Below are 16,176 nucleotides of genomic sequence, written 5' to 3'. Positions count from 1 at the left end.
ACTGGCACATTCTACTTCTGTTGGACTAAACCCCCCATCATGCTTCCCAGTTGCTAAATTTTATTACTCCCCTTTTAGTTTTTAATCATTTTTTTAAAATTCCCTAGGAAGAAGAAATTTCACTGTAAAATGCATAATAATTGCATTTACCTTCATGCCCATTTCAGTGTGCTCTCACAGGTACCTATTTCCTAGTGCAGCATTTCCATTTCACTAGATAAAAGGACCTTGCAGAAGCATCTGTTCACTTGCCCCAACTGTCTTAAATGCTATGGTGGAGGCATCCAAAGCAGCAGGACTTCAGGGAGGGCAGCCAAGCTTCAGTGATGATCCTGGCAGCCACAGGCAAATACTGAATCAACTCCATGTGCAGGGAGAAAGGGCTGAACGTGCTGGTGAGGTGCTTTAGCTGTGTGCATATTTAAGTTTGTGCATGCAGAGGAGTTGCAGAAGGAACATAAATGGCTGTCCTTGTGAGTGGCAAGGGTAAGTGGGACTACTATTGGAAAGCCACTTGTGGCTCATCTTGTCACTGTGGCAATGTGATTTCTAGAACACGCCTGTGTTGGAGCCACATGGAGCCATTACATGGTGCACAAGCTCAACTGAAGCATCATTCCTTCACCCTAGGCTCCTCAAACTCAATAGATATCAGCTATTTGGTGTTCTTAGCACATCCTCATTTGTTCTTTCCCCATCCTTCCTGGAGGGGCATATTTGGCAGACCCACAGGTAAAACTGGGCTGCAATGAGCCCTGTAGGACCCAACCAGACAGAGAAATCTCATGCACTGAGCTCAGAGCCAAGTCATGGATTTATACAGAACTTATGTTCATATAAGAATGATAAAACAAGTTTCACAGTAATTCCTGTGGTACTCTCGACATGAATCTGCCCCTTAAGACACCACTTACATCTGTGAAATAGGTCAAGGCTCCAACATTGGCATGGTAGCTGGTACCTGCCATCACCAACTGGTACAAATTCAGTAGGAACAGGGTGGGAGGCAAATTTTCAAACAAGAATATGAAGAGTGTTGTGGCCAATGTTAACATGAAAATAAAATTTCTTTCTGCCTCTGTTTTTATGGTCTCTTAAGAATGAGGATTTGTTTATTTCTGAGAAACTCTTTCTCTGGAAATTGTAGAATGTAACAGAGAAACCCCAAATCTGCCTTTGTTATTCCAGAAAAATACCTTTACTGATTTCTAAGTACATATGGCAAGCAAATGCATACAGCTATTTTTGCTGGTATCTGAAGTTTGGAAATCACAGGCTTTATGGAGGAAAAGTTTTTTTCATTACATAGAGTATGGCTGGCCAGTAACTATCTGCAGCTCACTGTGCTTTATCTGAAGCCAGCAACAGATCTCTTACACTGAAAAGCTGTTGCTGGTTTAGTTATTGGTTGTAGCACATTTGAAACAAATGGTTTAACTGCAATTTATCCAAGTCTATAATTATTCAAATTGCTCAAGGGGCTCTGTAGGTTCCATCCCAGCTGGAATTCTTCTTACTTTTCTTTAAATAACATAGAATGTGTTAAACAAAATACACATTGTTTTTAATTTCAGAACAATCTCATGTACTGGTTCAGCTGTTCCCATTAGTCTTTCCAGGCCATGCTACTGCAGCAGCCTCTACTAGAGGGGTTTTTTTTTAAAGTTTATATATCTTTCATTTTTTTTTTCCCCTTTCCATTTTTTCTTTCCACCTCCTCCTTTTTTTTCCCCCCTCTCTCCCACTTCCCACCACCCCTGCCTAACAATTGGCCTGCAGGAACCCACTCAAAGCTGTAAACTAAAAAACCTCTTGAATTTGGGAAGTTGGCTTCATTTCTGTAAGTGTTAATAGTTTAGTATTTATAATTTTCCTGATATTTTGTCTTGGAACTTGGAAAATAAATAAATAGAGAGTTGTTTAAAAAAATTGAAAAACCAAGGATCCTTTGGATTTCATAATAACTTATTGACCTATCTCTCTTAATCAGAGTACCACTAATTCTTTAGGTGTGGAACAACAAAATATGACATGCAATAATGACTATTAAGTAGCTCCAAAGCAAATATTGATAGTATATTAGTATGTGTATATATATATATTACTGATAGTAATATTCCACAATTTGTGGCAGAGAAAGTGTATCTTAGTCTCGTTGATGTGGGGATTGCATTTTTGATTTGTGTATTTAACTAGTGGCCATCTATATCATCATGTCTAGTAAATTAGCAGAAATAAAAACTTGTGCTATGATTCAGTAAGACTGGGGGTTGGATAGTAGTGTATGGCACTGTTTGCCCCACTCCCTTTGGTGCTTCATCAGGCATCTGATCAGGAATGGTACCATCACAGTTACCATTTTTCCATTTGCACTCACACCTGCTTAGTGCAGCCTCTTTCAGTCACACTGGAGGTGGTAGATATCAGTGCTAGGATCAGGATTACATAGTACTAGATCTGAAGCTTGTTTGGAAAGTCACACTGTACAAAGTGTTTATGTCTGGCTTGCCTACCTGTAAGAATATTCCCTGCAAAACCCATTCTGTGCTGCAAGTTAATGTAGAAAAAATGATCAGTTCAGTTTTGTTTTGTGCCTCAGGTATCATCTCACTCATCAAATCAGAAGAAAAAGGAAGTTTGACCTTTCTGACCACTTGCAATGAGGACATAACAGCTGCCATATGGATCTAGCCTGAGGTCTCCTTGTACTACTGTATGTTTTTTGACAAAGACTCATATGTAGAGGGATGCTGACAGGTTTACTTGTAGGAAAACACATTTCTGGATTGATTACAGGCAGAGCTATGAGATGATCTAGAGCACTCTCTCTGGGGCCCTCTTCATCCAGTTTTCACAAGGTGGTATGAGCCTTCCTCAGGATCATTTATAAATAAATCCAGGAAAGTTGTTTTGCCAACTATTCTTGGAAAAGAAGGTATTAGGAGTGGAAAAGTTAGAATTGCTCATCCTTTCCTTTTGCTTTTTTTTATTTCTGTCTGAAATACTATTGCTTTCAAAGCTGGGGTTCAGTCATCACTGAAGCCTGATGTAGTCTGGTAGCTTACCTAACACTTGGCACTTGATGTTTGCAGTGGACTGGGAACAGACTCTATTTGTAAGGTTTCACCATTTCATCCTCTCCAGCAAGACTTCATCAGCCACCATGTACCTTCCAAGTGGTGCTGAACTGAGCAGCTTCCACCTTAGAGGGAAAGGCTTTACAGTAGAATCAGCTGTGATCAATGAAGTGTAGCCTTTAGCTGTGTCTACAGCATGCAGTGTTCCTGTTATGTTAGTAAGGAGGGTAAAAATTCATTTGGGGATATATGGCAAAATTAAATCAAAAACATTTCCTGCACACAGGTAGATGCAATTAATTTTTCCCTAGTTTTTGCATAATTATGACTAAGTGTTAAAAGATCTGCTGCTTTGGCTTCTCATACAGTTTCAGAAATTATTTTATGGCCTTATTTTAAGACTCAGGCTTGTGCATCCTCCAAGTTCTCTTCCCAAGGGACAACATTGAAATCAATAAATTAAAACATCCATGGCCTTTGTGTAAGCCTTGAAACTGGCTAAAATTTAAAACAAAAAAGCTCCATAAACGAGTTCTCAGATAAAAAGCTGATGTAACTTAGCTGAGAGTGGGATCAGAAAAACTCCTGTTATCCATTTTAATTACACAGAAAGATGTAAGGACTGATTTCAATTAAGTTTCCTATACAGTGAGCTGTGTTCAATACAATTGCATCCATTTCCACTAGTACAAGCAAAAGGAAGGCTGGAACCATTTTTACTATGAATATTTTTAATAGTTTGGTAAAACTAACACATCTAAATCTCTTATTATCACTTCACTATGGCAGTGTTTTATAAGCAGCAATGAAACTCTTTCAGCAATGTCCCTGCTGGAAAGACTGTTCCCATCTCACAGCCAGGGAGCTGAGGCATATAGGTCAACAACCTAACCCAAAGCCTAATTTTTAGCACTCTTATGAAAGACACTTGGCTTATTTAATCGTGAATTGAAGGTAAGTTTGCTTACATCTAAGGCAGAATATAATTCTGTAATTTGTTCATAAGGCAGTTGTGCCCAAGCACAGCACTTAAGGATAAGGCAGAAAAGCCTTAGCCATAAATTTCAGTTTTGCAGAACTTTTTTTGTTGCAGCCCTGTGACTCTTCCAGCCTATTCACAGTCTGGGGCACTGAAACCAGTAGCATCATGGAGGTCAGTTTCTGAAAACACCAGTAGGGCTAGCACAGAGCTGGTTTTGGGGCTGTGCCATCTGGAGAGAGACGTTGGTGGCTCCCACCTTCTGGCTCATTCTGAGAGCAGCAGGAGCTTCTGCCTTGTACAGATGCAATTTAATGATGATAGAAAATGGTAGCATATTGTTTCTGTAAGAGGCAGTCTCTCATGGATCCCACAGCGTTCTTACCAGCATGTTTAACCTCTAATCTGGGAAAGAAAAATACCATCTGGTACACACCATCCTTGAAAGTTTGCTGTCCCCTGCCTTGATGTGTACCTGGAGAGCTCATCTAAGTGCTGCACTGAGTATCTGTGCTGCATAAACCTGTCCAGGCCCCAGAAGAAGTGGAGCAGCATTAGTGTGATGTGCTGAGTCAATACAGCTGACTTTGCAGCAGGGCTTAAAGACATGCTGCAGAACACCATGTTTGCCTGGCTAGGCTGCTACTAGTAAGGGGGCTGGCTTATGTAGTGCTCTCTTAGAGATCTGACCAGAACTGCACCAGGCCATGTTAGCAGATCCAAAAAATTCTATGTTTGATGAAGAATATTTTGCTTCTTGATTTTATTTATCTTGTCAGGGAAATGTCACACTTTCTGCCCTTGTTTGCCTATTTATGCAGTGTTAATCCTTTCTTCACTATAGAGGTGAGAAGGATTCTGGCACGAAAAAGATCTTGCTGTTAAGTACAAGCCTGATTCCCTGCAGTCTATGCCTTACCTCTGCATTGTCTCTGTAGCAGAGAACACAGGAGGGACTGTGTGTACACTCTCAATCAAAATCTGCTGTCAACTGGCCTATGGATTTGAGTCATCACAGTGTCAGTACCTGTCCCTGGCTAAACTGGACTGTGCTGCCTGGAACACAGATGCTCTGTTTCTGGTCCAGTTGGGTTCTCCCTTCCTTAGACCCACTCACCTCTGGAGAAGTTGGGATAACAGGCATGGCCCACCACACCCAGTTTCCTCCTTAGAGGTCAAAGATTGCCAATGCTGGTTGAATTTCTGGTCATGAGGGAAGGATATTGGAACAGTTTTCAGTGATCAAATACCTTGCCTTGGATTGGCCTTTCTGGTGAAGACACCACTGCTGTGTGGACACACAGCTTGTTCTGCTACCCCTGTGAAAGAAATGAGGTGACACTTACAGGCGTGACCTCATGAGTTCCTGCTGAGCATAGGAATCAGAACCCCAGCCCAGTGGCAGCATAAGTCCCTTGCAAAGAACTAATACTTTCTCATCCCAGTTCTGCATTTCTTTAGTAATAAAGTGTCTCACAGGCAAAATGAAAGTGTGAGATAGAAGTTTTAAGAAGGAGGCTGGATTACAGACTTTTGTGTGCATAGGAGCAGACCTAACTGGTTGCTGCTATGGTTTGGAAATCTCAGTCCTATTACAGCTTTCATTCCTTCAGCAGGTTGAAAATGGAGCTTTTTTGACTTAAAAAGATTCCTCATGTACATGCTAAAATGTGCTTATTTCATTTTTAAGTCTGTAAAGTACCATGGAAATAATTGGTCCTGATGTTTAATTAGGTAGTGTTTGAAAAGCACTTTGAAAATGAAAAATGGAGTAGAAGTGCTAAATATTCTTGCCTAAGGTTGATTAATTACGGACAGTAAATCTTACATTAGGCCATGTGATAAATGTGAACTAGAAGACTGCATAATCTATTAAGGAAACCCAAGCATATACATTTTTTCTTCTGTATATGGGCCTGGGGATGATTATCTGGAGGTTGGAGAATTGTGTCTGCTTTATAGCTTCTCATCCCCTTTTTCGTTCAATACTGTGGAAGACTTTAGCAGAGAATTCAGGATCTGGCTTTTCAGAACTAGCAGAGGGGCAATCCAGGGCATGAGAACCCGCTGGGCTCCTTCAGAAGCTTCCACTTTCACAGGAACTAGTTAGACAGTGAGGCTACATCTCTATTAGTAAATCAAACATGTCCATCTCTTTGCTGCTGAAGTCACCTGGCCCCGGATTGCCCTCATCCACACAATTAAATGCTTTTACCCTTTGAAAGCAAGGTGTTTGCAGCCAGGTGCCCTAGTGGGGAGAATCCCTGGTCTGTGCTAGCTCAAGCAATCTTCCTGCAGATTGCTTGGGTGAGTGCAAGTCAGCCCCAAGTCAAAATGATTCTAGAAATGTAACAGTGAAGCTGATGGAGGCTCAGTGCCAAAGCTGGCCCAGCACTGTTTATTTTACCAGTACAGATGTAGCTTGAGGGGCTGTAGCCTCACCTAGAGCACCTTTGTTGTGTTCAGGGCACCTTCCACTGGTGGAAGAGTACAAATCTGCTTTCCTACAGATCATGTCACAGTTAGATCAGATGTGCATCTTGCCAGCCTCTCTGAGCTGTGGCTGTTTTGAGGCTGCAATAGTGATATCTGGTCTTAAAGGGCTGATGGAACCAACCACCCAGCTTCACTTGCACTGCAGAATAGATGATATATTGCAGGACCACTTGTGTCTTTGACAGGTTTTAAGTGAAGCTAATGTATAAAGAGCAAATGTTCTTATCACACCTAGACCAAATATACGAGAGGTCTGTGCTAGTTCTTGCAAATATGGTAAGTGCCTTGAATAAACTGACAATCACTTACCTCAGATAAAAAGTCTGGAGAAGCCTGTAGAATGAAAACAGAAAGGAAGAAGATGAATCCAGAGACACTGCATGAGAAAATACAGAGAACATATGTGCCTTTTAATTTTTTTCCTATGTGACAATTTGCTTATGTGCTATAGAACAGTGAACTTTTAAGACTGGAGGAGCAAGTTTTCTACTTGAAATCAGCGATGAGGTCAGTTGTTAACACTGGCATATAGGAGTCAGTGTTGAAGGATTCCTGTGAAATTGTTGCTTTGAGAGTATTACTTTGAGATATAAGGATAACCCATGATCATTACTGTTGTTGACTTACAAAAAGAGGCAGGAGATATGAATCACAGAATCAATTAGCTTGAGAAGGACATCCTAGATGATCAAGTCAAACCTATGACCAAACACCACCATGTCAACTAGACCTTGACACTCAAAAAAACCCCTTGAGCTTAAACACCTCAAGCCTTAAAACACCTCAAGGGTCCTGACTACACACATAACAATTTCAGCAAAAGTTCTGGTTCTTTTCATCAGGCTTTAGTGAACAAGTTATAGTGTGAAGACGTAGGGAAGATCAGATTTAGGCATTGGAAAGTTGAGACAAAAAGTAGGGGCTTAGGCACAGACTTTGCAGCCCCCAGAATTTCCCTTTCTTTGCATCTATTTGCCAGGCACAGCCTGATGGGAGGAGCTCTGAGATTCTGTGTGTGATACCTGGTCTGCAATACAGGGGAAAGGCTTAGGTTGTGAAGACAGGACTTCACAAGCTTCTGGAGACAGGAGGCTGTTAGATTGTCACAGGTGTTCTCCTGAAAAGAGGAGCTTGCTGCTTCTTCTCTTATCCTCATCCTCTTGCATCACTTTTCCATGCCAAAAACATTTCCATTCATATTTAGGTAGCAAGATGATACTTTTTGACATGAAAATTCATCAGGTGGATTGTACAGAGGTCTTCAAAACATCTTTGAGAAGACTATGAGCTGGTCGTGGAGGAGCAGATGAAATGGCAAGTCACCCAGTGGATAAGAAGTTTGAATGCATGGTGTTCATTGAAAGGAGGAAATGGGAAAGAGAGATATTTGGAAAATACAGGTGAGGGCTGAGGAAAGAGAACAGAAATTTGGAGGGCAGGATCTTTTCATGTTTAAATGGAAAATCCATCCAATGTCAACTCCCCTGTTACTTGGACTCATAGAAACTCCTAGAAACTTCTGAAATCTAGTTAACTGAAGGCATGCTATTTAGCACCTCGCTTTTGATTGATCCTTCTCTCAAGAATGTGTGAATGAGATGCTGAGGTGTGAACAGGGACCATGAGATATACATCTATGGTGAACTACACACACCCATTCTATTAGCATAATTCATTTGTGTCAGGTGTTTTGCAGCATATAATTTATTTCATTTATTTCAGCAAGTTTCTCTCTTGCACGAGAAGCTTCAAAACACAAAAGCAAGAGATCTAAAATGTTTTCCTTATTTTTGCATCAGTAATTCTCGATGATATAATATGTGATGGTATCTGTTTCACAGTGCTATACAACTTGGTTGCAAACTATCGCAAGTGACCTATAAACCAGATTTATCTGACACTAAGTTCAAGCTGAAAACAACTTTCCAGAACCCTAGAAAAAGCAGTGAAACTCTGCGTACTCACTCCAAGGAGGCTCGTACATGCTTTCAAATATGCATACTTTTATGCACAGATATAATCATGCATCATATTCTTGCTGACCATCTGTTTGCTTCCTGTGAGCTCTGAAATGATTCAGTTGCTATGCCTTGGGGAAAGCATTGGGTAAGACCTGCATGTAAATGTGAAAGGACACATCTGACTCCTGTGTGCTGGGACCTGTCATGTCATGCCTGGCTCCAGTTATCCCACGAGCCTCCTGGCTGTGCAGCCAAGATGTCTCTGAGGTCCATCACCAAAGCTGCAGTGGTGGGACCACCTAACAGCAAGGATGGGTGTGAAATGTAGACAATACAACACCTACTTCGTTTAGGAGCCTGCAGGAGCTAGTGGGGCTCAGGAACACACAGAAAGCAGATGGCTTTAGGTACCACTAGTCTGAGACAAAACCATCTATCATCTATCTATCTATCTATCTATCTATCTATCTATCTATCTATCTATCTATCTATCTATCTATCTATCTATCATCTATATCTATTTCATCCATATCTATCTATATCTACCTATCTCTATATCATCTATATCTATCTAGACTGTGGGACAATGCAGACAATAAACCAGAAGCATACAAAGAGGAGCTTTTATTTAGGTGGGAATGATCAAATTGAAAAAAAGAACATCCTTAAAAGGAGAGACACCGAATGCAAATTTTGTAACAATTATAAGAATACTTCCTTCGTATATGTCACTCTGGTGAAATGTGGCTGTCAGATGTAAGGCAGATTTATCTGTCCATGAAGGAAGTTCTGTAACAAGTGCAATATTACATTAAGAGTACATCTTTACTTATTTAAAGTTAGTTGAGAATTTCATATAGGTCTGAAAAGACCCCACAGCTGCAGTCATGAAGATTTTGATTCATATTTCCTCAATTCCATGTTCTATGTAATGTTTTCTGCATTCTTCCCAATGCACAATATACCTCTGTCAGCCTTTATAACCAAAAGTATATTGCTGTCCCCAAAACCTACACTGCTTTTTGTGTAATGGGTTTTATTTCTGGCCTTATTTAGGAACTTACAAAAACATTACCCTGACACAGGAGCAGAAAGCTTTACCTTACACAGCTGTTCTGTTATGCTTTATTTTAACCAACCATATTAAAATCTCGGTTGCTGCAAAAAACTTTGCTACAGTTCTCTGCTCTGCAAAGGGCTGGCACAGGCAGACCCCACAGTTTTGTGCAATCACAAGCAGAATAGAGGCCTGGATTTTTCTTGTCAAGTCAATTCACAGTTGCAAGCAATTGAGATTTGATATTTTGATTAGAGTTTTTTCTTATTTTTATTCTTCTGAGTCAATGATGAAGGAAGCTCTCAGATCCTCCCTTGTATTTTTGTCCCAGTGAAGTAGAGCTTTCTGTGGTATTTTCTTTCCTCCAGAACTATTCATCACTAACACTGTGTTGATAATGTGATGACAGTTGTTGCCAAAACTTTCCTGTTCACCCTAAATCTGTTTTTCTTGGTATGAAAATAAAGATCCTAAGCTCAGCAGAGAGGGAACACTCTGTGGTATGAGAGCTCAAGGTGACTGGCATGAAGGTAGTTATCCAAGGACAAAACCCAGAGGGGGCGGGCAGCATTTTCCAGATTCCAGCGGGAAGGGGAGAAGAAGGCTGTGAGGCTAAAAGGGGTGGGATGGGTGGGATGTGCCTGATGGGGGCTGGGAAGAGAGACAGTGCTCCTCTTTTAAAGGAAAATGAGCAGCCAGCAGAAACGAGATGCGTCTCACCATGGGGTGAGGGTGGAGAACCCACCAACTGCTGAGACAGTCAATAGGCAGATTATTCATCACACATTGCTAGGAGATTAACTGAGCAAACGCTCTGACAAAACTGATTAGAGCCTTCATCCCGTATGGGGGAACAAAGAGACACCAAGTTATTACACCCCAGCCAAATGCCAGATGATGACTACACGTAGTGGAAACACAAACTATGGAGTGATTTCCCCCCCACACTGGGATGACTCTCCCTCCCTTTGTCACTGGAGTCATCACAAGTTGCAGTTTGCAAATACAGCTACCTACAGAGCATTTCAAAAGACAGATTGCTGTGATGTAACAGATAAAGGACCCCCTCCCCCCCAGTTTGCTTCTCTTAAAATGTTATCTCAGAGTGTTATCACGTCTAGAGTCGTCTCTTTTGTAAACGGCATTCTTTCCCAGTATTATCACCGCAGTTTACAATTGCAGATACTTAAAATGAGCAAAATACTTGACTTACCCTTATAGTAAGGTTTGGAAGATACTCCCTCAGGCAAGTGTAAACTTTGTGAATGCTTCCAGTATCAGTGTTTGCTCAGTGCTAGCACTGGTAATGGGGGAAGTGGGTATGGTTTTTTACTGTGTTAGCTAATTACCATATTTTCTAGCCTTGCCACCTCCTAAAAAACGACAAATTATATCAATAAAACTCAATCACTTAATTGCAGAACTCTGAAGACCGAGAAAGTAATGAGAAGCAGCCTGACAAGGGAATTCCTTTCCAGACAACTCTGATTGTTTTCTTCTGACAGTCAAAATTTTAATGAGTCATGCAAGTAATCAGACTAAAACTGCCAAATATCTATTACCTGTAACAAGTGCCTGCTAACAAGTGTCTAAAACACCGCACTGCTAAAGCCTAAGTACCAAACTCAGCATTGGTGTGAATTCACTGTTTCTCAGGCACGAAAAGTCTCCCTCCAAGTTGTCCTGTTAATGTACTGACACTGTTTAAAGGTCTGTTAGGACTCTGAGATGTAAAATTAGACAGCCCAGCCCCCTGGGGAGTGAGTAGCAGGAACTGAGCAATGCCATTGGTGTTTCTTCCCTCTTTAAACCCCTGACTGAGTGTAAGGACATTGCAACTAATTACATCTTTGGACTGTGCTGACATGAATAAACCATTTCAGGCTAACTGTCTTGCTCCTTAAAATCATAAAGCCTTCTTTTCATAGAATTAAAGCTTTATTACATAAAATAAAAAACACAATATTGTGTAAAAACATTCCCTTGTGCTGTGTTAGATCATATTAGCTGGTCTAAAAAACTTGGTTTACAGGTAGAGTTGGACTCACTCACTGCGGTAGTGTCCAAGTAATCTTTTATTATAAATGTGGTTTTTAATGTCAGAAAAGTGGTTGTCAAATATGCAGTGACTTTTCAAAAGCTATGTCTTCTAATGTAATAAGAGAATTCTCTGAACATTAGGTAGAACACTGGGATGCTTAGGGTTGTTACGAGATTGTAAACTAAATTATCATTTGCTACCTCATGGGTATTTTTTAACTTGCATTTACCTTAGCTGTGGATATCAGTGTCATTTCTTTAACTTCAGCAAAGAGGAAGGAGACAGCAAGTGACAAAAATGTCTTTCTATTTAATACTGTGGACCCTAGCCAATGAGTAAAAGAATGCTTCACATATTAGAAGCAGATCTGATAGAAATTTTATTAACAGAATCAGAAAAATACAATATACACAGGAGCACAGTAGTGTGCATACTATAGTAATATGTAAATATAATAGGAACTGTTATGCACATGAACATTTTATGTATCCAGTTGATGTGTTGAGGTGCAGCAGTAAAAAATTAAGAAACCTCCGGAGATTGCACATAGCTTAAAAATTTATAGCTGATTTTCCCCTAAGTTGTTAAATAGCTTTATCTGGCAAGACGTTGCATGTATGATAGCATTTCATAGGTAACTTAAATCTCAAAAGATGCTGCCGCCAACTGTTTGGGGTTGATTTTTGTTTGCTTGGTTACTTGTTGGGTTTTTTGTTTAATAATTTATTCATCATGCAAATGATTCTCAAATTTTATGGCCATGCCAATCATTAGATGATCTTTGAAAAGACAAGCATATATATACATTTGGATTGCTCTGGCAAGGCAAAGACTCTTTGAAATGAACGAACAGCTTCTCTTTTAAGAAATGTTTTATATCCTTGTAAAAGGCAATAAAATTTATATCAAACATAGATGATACTGACTACTCTTTACAGTTGCTATTAAGATTTATGGTCCCTGAAGTTAAATATTGACTTTGGCATCACCTTGGTCAATATTTATCTCTCAGATCAATAAATCTCAATATTGACTGCAACTGAAGTCACCATGCTTCCCAGAGTTACCTCTGAATGATTTATATCAATATATTTTCCTCTCACCTCAGTATATATTTTACTTTCCTGTGTTCCTATTTGATGAGATTGGAGGACCTTTTTGAATGAGGAAAACTTTTCTCTGCATAAATCGTCATTATTCCCGTCATCTTACTTTACTCCTTTCCTTATTTCTTTATAAGTTCTACTGTAACTGCATAAACCATCTGAGCATGAAAACATTTTTCCTAGTGCCTAACTAAATATATAACTTCTGAGAGCATACTAGGCTGGATCATTTTCATTATGATGTTACATACAGGAGGTTATAATCATCATAATCATCCTAATCAGTATTAGTGCTTTCTGCTATTATCCCTAAATTCCTGTATTAACATGTGCTTTCCTGCTTCTCAATGTTTTCCTTCAACTATTAGAGTTACAACACAACTGAAAATTATAGTTTATTTAAAATTTAATTATTTAGTCCCACTTGGCAAGTTTTTATTATCTTATTTCCCCAACACAATTCAGTTCATGAAGAAGTTGGTGACATGATCACAACTAGCTTTCCATATATATAAGTTTCCTAATGTTAGTGGATTTTTGTGTTAACAGACCCTTGAGGCTAATTGAACAAAGCTCCTTTACTGAGTCCAATTAGAAGTGAAGTTCATAGTGAACTCCTCTGTATGTGGCACACAGATACTTGTTAAAGCAAAAATAGGTTTCTGGCTACCCTCATTGTACTATCCTAACATGAACCTTTGAAAGATTCCAGACTTTTTTTACATAAGCGATATGCATATTTTTTCCTGAACTATATTCTCACAAATTGAAATCTACAAGCATGTTTGGTGGAAGCAGGGACTTCCCCCCCCCCCCCATTTCTTTCTGTTCTGTTTTGCAATGTCTAAAAAGCCTTCTTTCTTTTGTTCCCATGTGAATTCTGCCTGTGCCCTGACTATGTTGTGCCTGCAGTGGCTGCTCTGCAATCCCATCCAAGGGACAGAACCAGCCCAAGCTCCCTATGAACCAGAGCATCATCTACCTACCCTGTCTCTGATCCAGTGCTGCCCTTTTTCTGCTGTACAGCTCCAAGCAGTGATAGCTCAGTTGAGCAATAGTAATATAAATGGTCTTTGCATCCATGCCAATTCCAAGAGTAGGCATTTGAAGACAAGAGGATACTAATATCTTTTACATATAATTCAAATGCTTGAGGCTGTAAAATGTCTATACAGTCTGTGCTCACACTTGTACAAAGGAAGAGTAGGAGTTTCTATAATTTCCAAGTTTTATTCCTGCAACTGGAATAAGCTGGAGGAATGCTAAAGTTAAATAACTGAATCAAGAGATCTAACCTGCTGCCAAACAATAAACTTTTTATGTTGCTGTTGTGTTCCCATGTGAGAGTTGCACCCTACAGAATAAAATAGCTCTCTTCTACTGAGAGTGTCATGGAAAATTTACCAAAGAGAAACAAAGGCATTTATTCCACTTCCGCCTTCTGATATAAACGGCTGCGCTGCTGCATGTGATAAATTATCAGAATGGATAAAAATCTTCCTTTCCTTCTGTTTTCTTTAAAATGAGATCAGAGTACTCTCATGAACACAGCCTCTCTCCATATCTGAGAAACAGAGTGAAAATGGCTTCTGATGACCTTCTACATTATTTGGGTAGCTCAGCTAATTAGGGACACAGCAAACTCCCTTGTGACTTGCCCTATCATGATCTTCTCCAACTGACACAGTTCAACCTCTGACTGCACCAGCAAAAAGCAGCTTTAGTATGCTCCTTGCAATCAAGAGAAGAAATAAGTTTCCTCTACTTGGATGGAAAACAAAGTGGCTGGAGGGGAGATAAAAAAGTAATTCAGCAGTACATTTGTGAATGCAAAATGAAACTGAGCAGAAGCTTGAAGTTTAAATACAAATAATTTTGTGTAGACCTTTATAAATGAGTCTATTCCTTATCATTTATTAAGGTCCTAATCTTCTGCCATTAGCAAAACTGAATAATTTTCTCTACTTACCTTCAACTCCAGTAGCTACTCCAGTAGGTTTGATGTTCACCTACCAGCCTGTTGCACTGGAGTCCAGGGGAACCTGTGTTTCCCTGGCTGTGAAAGGCCATCTCTGCAGCTACTGGACTGCCAGGGATCACAAGCAGTGCTCCACAAATGCTCTGAAACATCAAGGCCAAGCAAATTATAAATAACAGATTATTAGCTCTGTTTGGTATTATTAACATCAATGCTGTTGGTATGACAGATATCATTGACAATCTGTTTTAGGAACAGGAGGTAAATTTGATATAAATATCCTGAACAGTAAATAATTTGCAAGCTGTTTAGAGGCAAGAGTTAATATCAGTGAAGAGTTCCTCAGAGTCATGCCACGATTCCAAACAGGATGGTAAAGAAGCATTCCCTAAATGCTGGACTAGTGACCTGGCTAACAGCATACCTTGCTTCTCAGCTTGCTAAGAAAACAAGATTGAAAATGCTGGTGACTTTGCACTGCCACCCAAGCCAGATTACCCATCTTTCTCTCCCACTGAAGCTGATGTTTGCTGATGAGGACAAGAATGCTAATGTGGAGCAGTGATGGATGCTTTTATCTTCTAGTGCAGCTCACAAGGTTAAACCACCTCATTTGATGTGGCTTCTGTTTCCTCATCTAACTGCAGCAGAGCTGGATGAGTGAAGAGGATGGTTATAGCCTAGAGAAATTGTAAGGAGAATTTATCTGCCACTTGTTTGCTTAAGTTGGATTTCTTCTTTCTCAACCATAAGGCGGAAATTCCTTCTGTAAGTCCTACAAATCAGATTTACAGCCACTTAAAAGCATCTGGACACATGTGCTATGCTTCAAAGTCCCTCTTCTGAAGTTAAGAGAGATATACCAAATATTGTGATGCTCTGTATGTCAGATAAGAGTATGAGGGACTGATCTGAGAACAAATTAGAGCAATCAAATATGTTTACTTTGGATAGACAGCAGTTAGTGGGCTGGGAATATACAGCATAAAGCTGACAAGTTTGAGAAGGCTGTAAACAGCAAAGACAGCAACATAATTCTGAAGGTTCAAGTAGATTCAGCTAAAGAGTAAGGGAAATTCACTGTTATAATTATGCAGCATAATTATACAGCATAACTGTAATTATCCTGGAATTATTCTGAAGGAAGAGTGTCCACATGGGGAGTTATGCTGATATAAAGATACTACTGAATTTCTCTGTGTAGACAAGCCTCAGCAAAAAAAAGGATTGTTTTTGTGTAAAGTCTCTGTGTGCTATTGTTACTAGTACCACAGTGCAACACAAAACAGAGAATGTAAATTGTAGTCATAGCTTTTAGTTGATTTAATCTATCTAGTTCAAACCTTGTCCCCAGAGAGAGACCCCCTACCAGCATTGGCTTGTGTGGCACATATTCCCATTTCATATGAAGAGTCTTGGCACTTTTCAGTTCCCTGATTCATGTAGCCTGTGCCCTGCTCTGCAGTTTAGCTCAGCTAAAT

The sequence above is a fragment of the Erithacus rubecula genome, assembly GCF_903797595.1.
Source record: "Erithacus rubecula genome assembly, chromosome: 2".
In the NCBI taxonomy this organism is placed as follows: domain Eukaryota; kingdom Metazoa; phylum Chordata; class Aves; order Passeriformes; family Muscicapidae; genus Erithacus; species Erithacus rubecula.
This window is presented reverse-complemented; position numbering follows the sequence as displayed.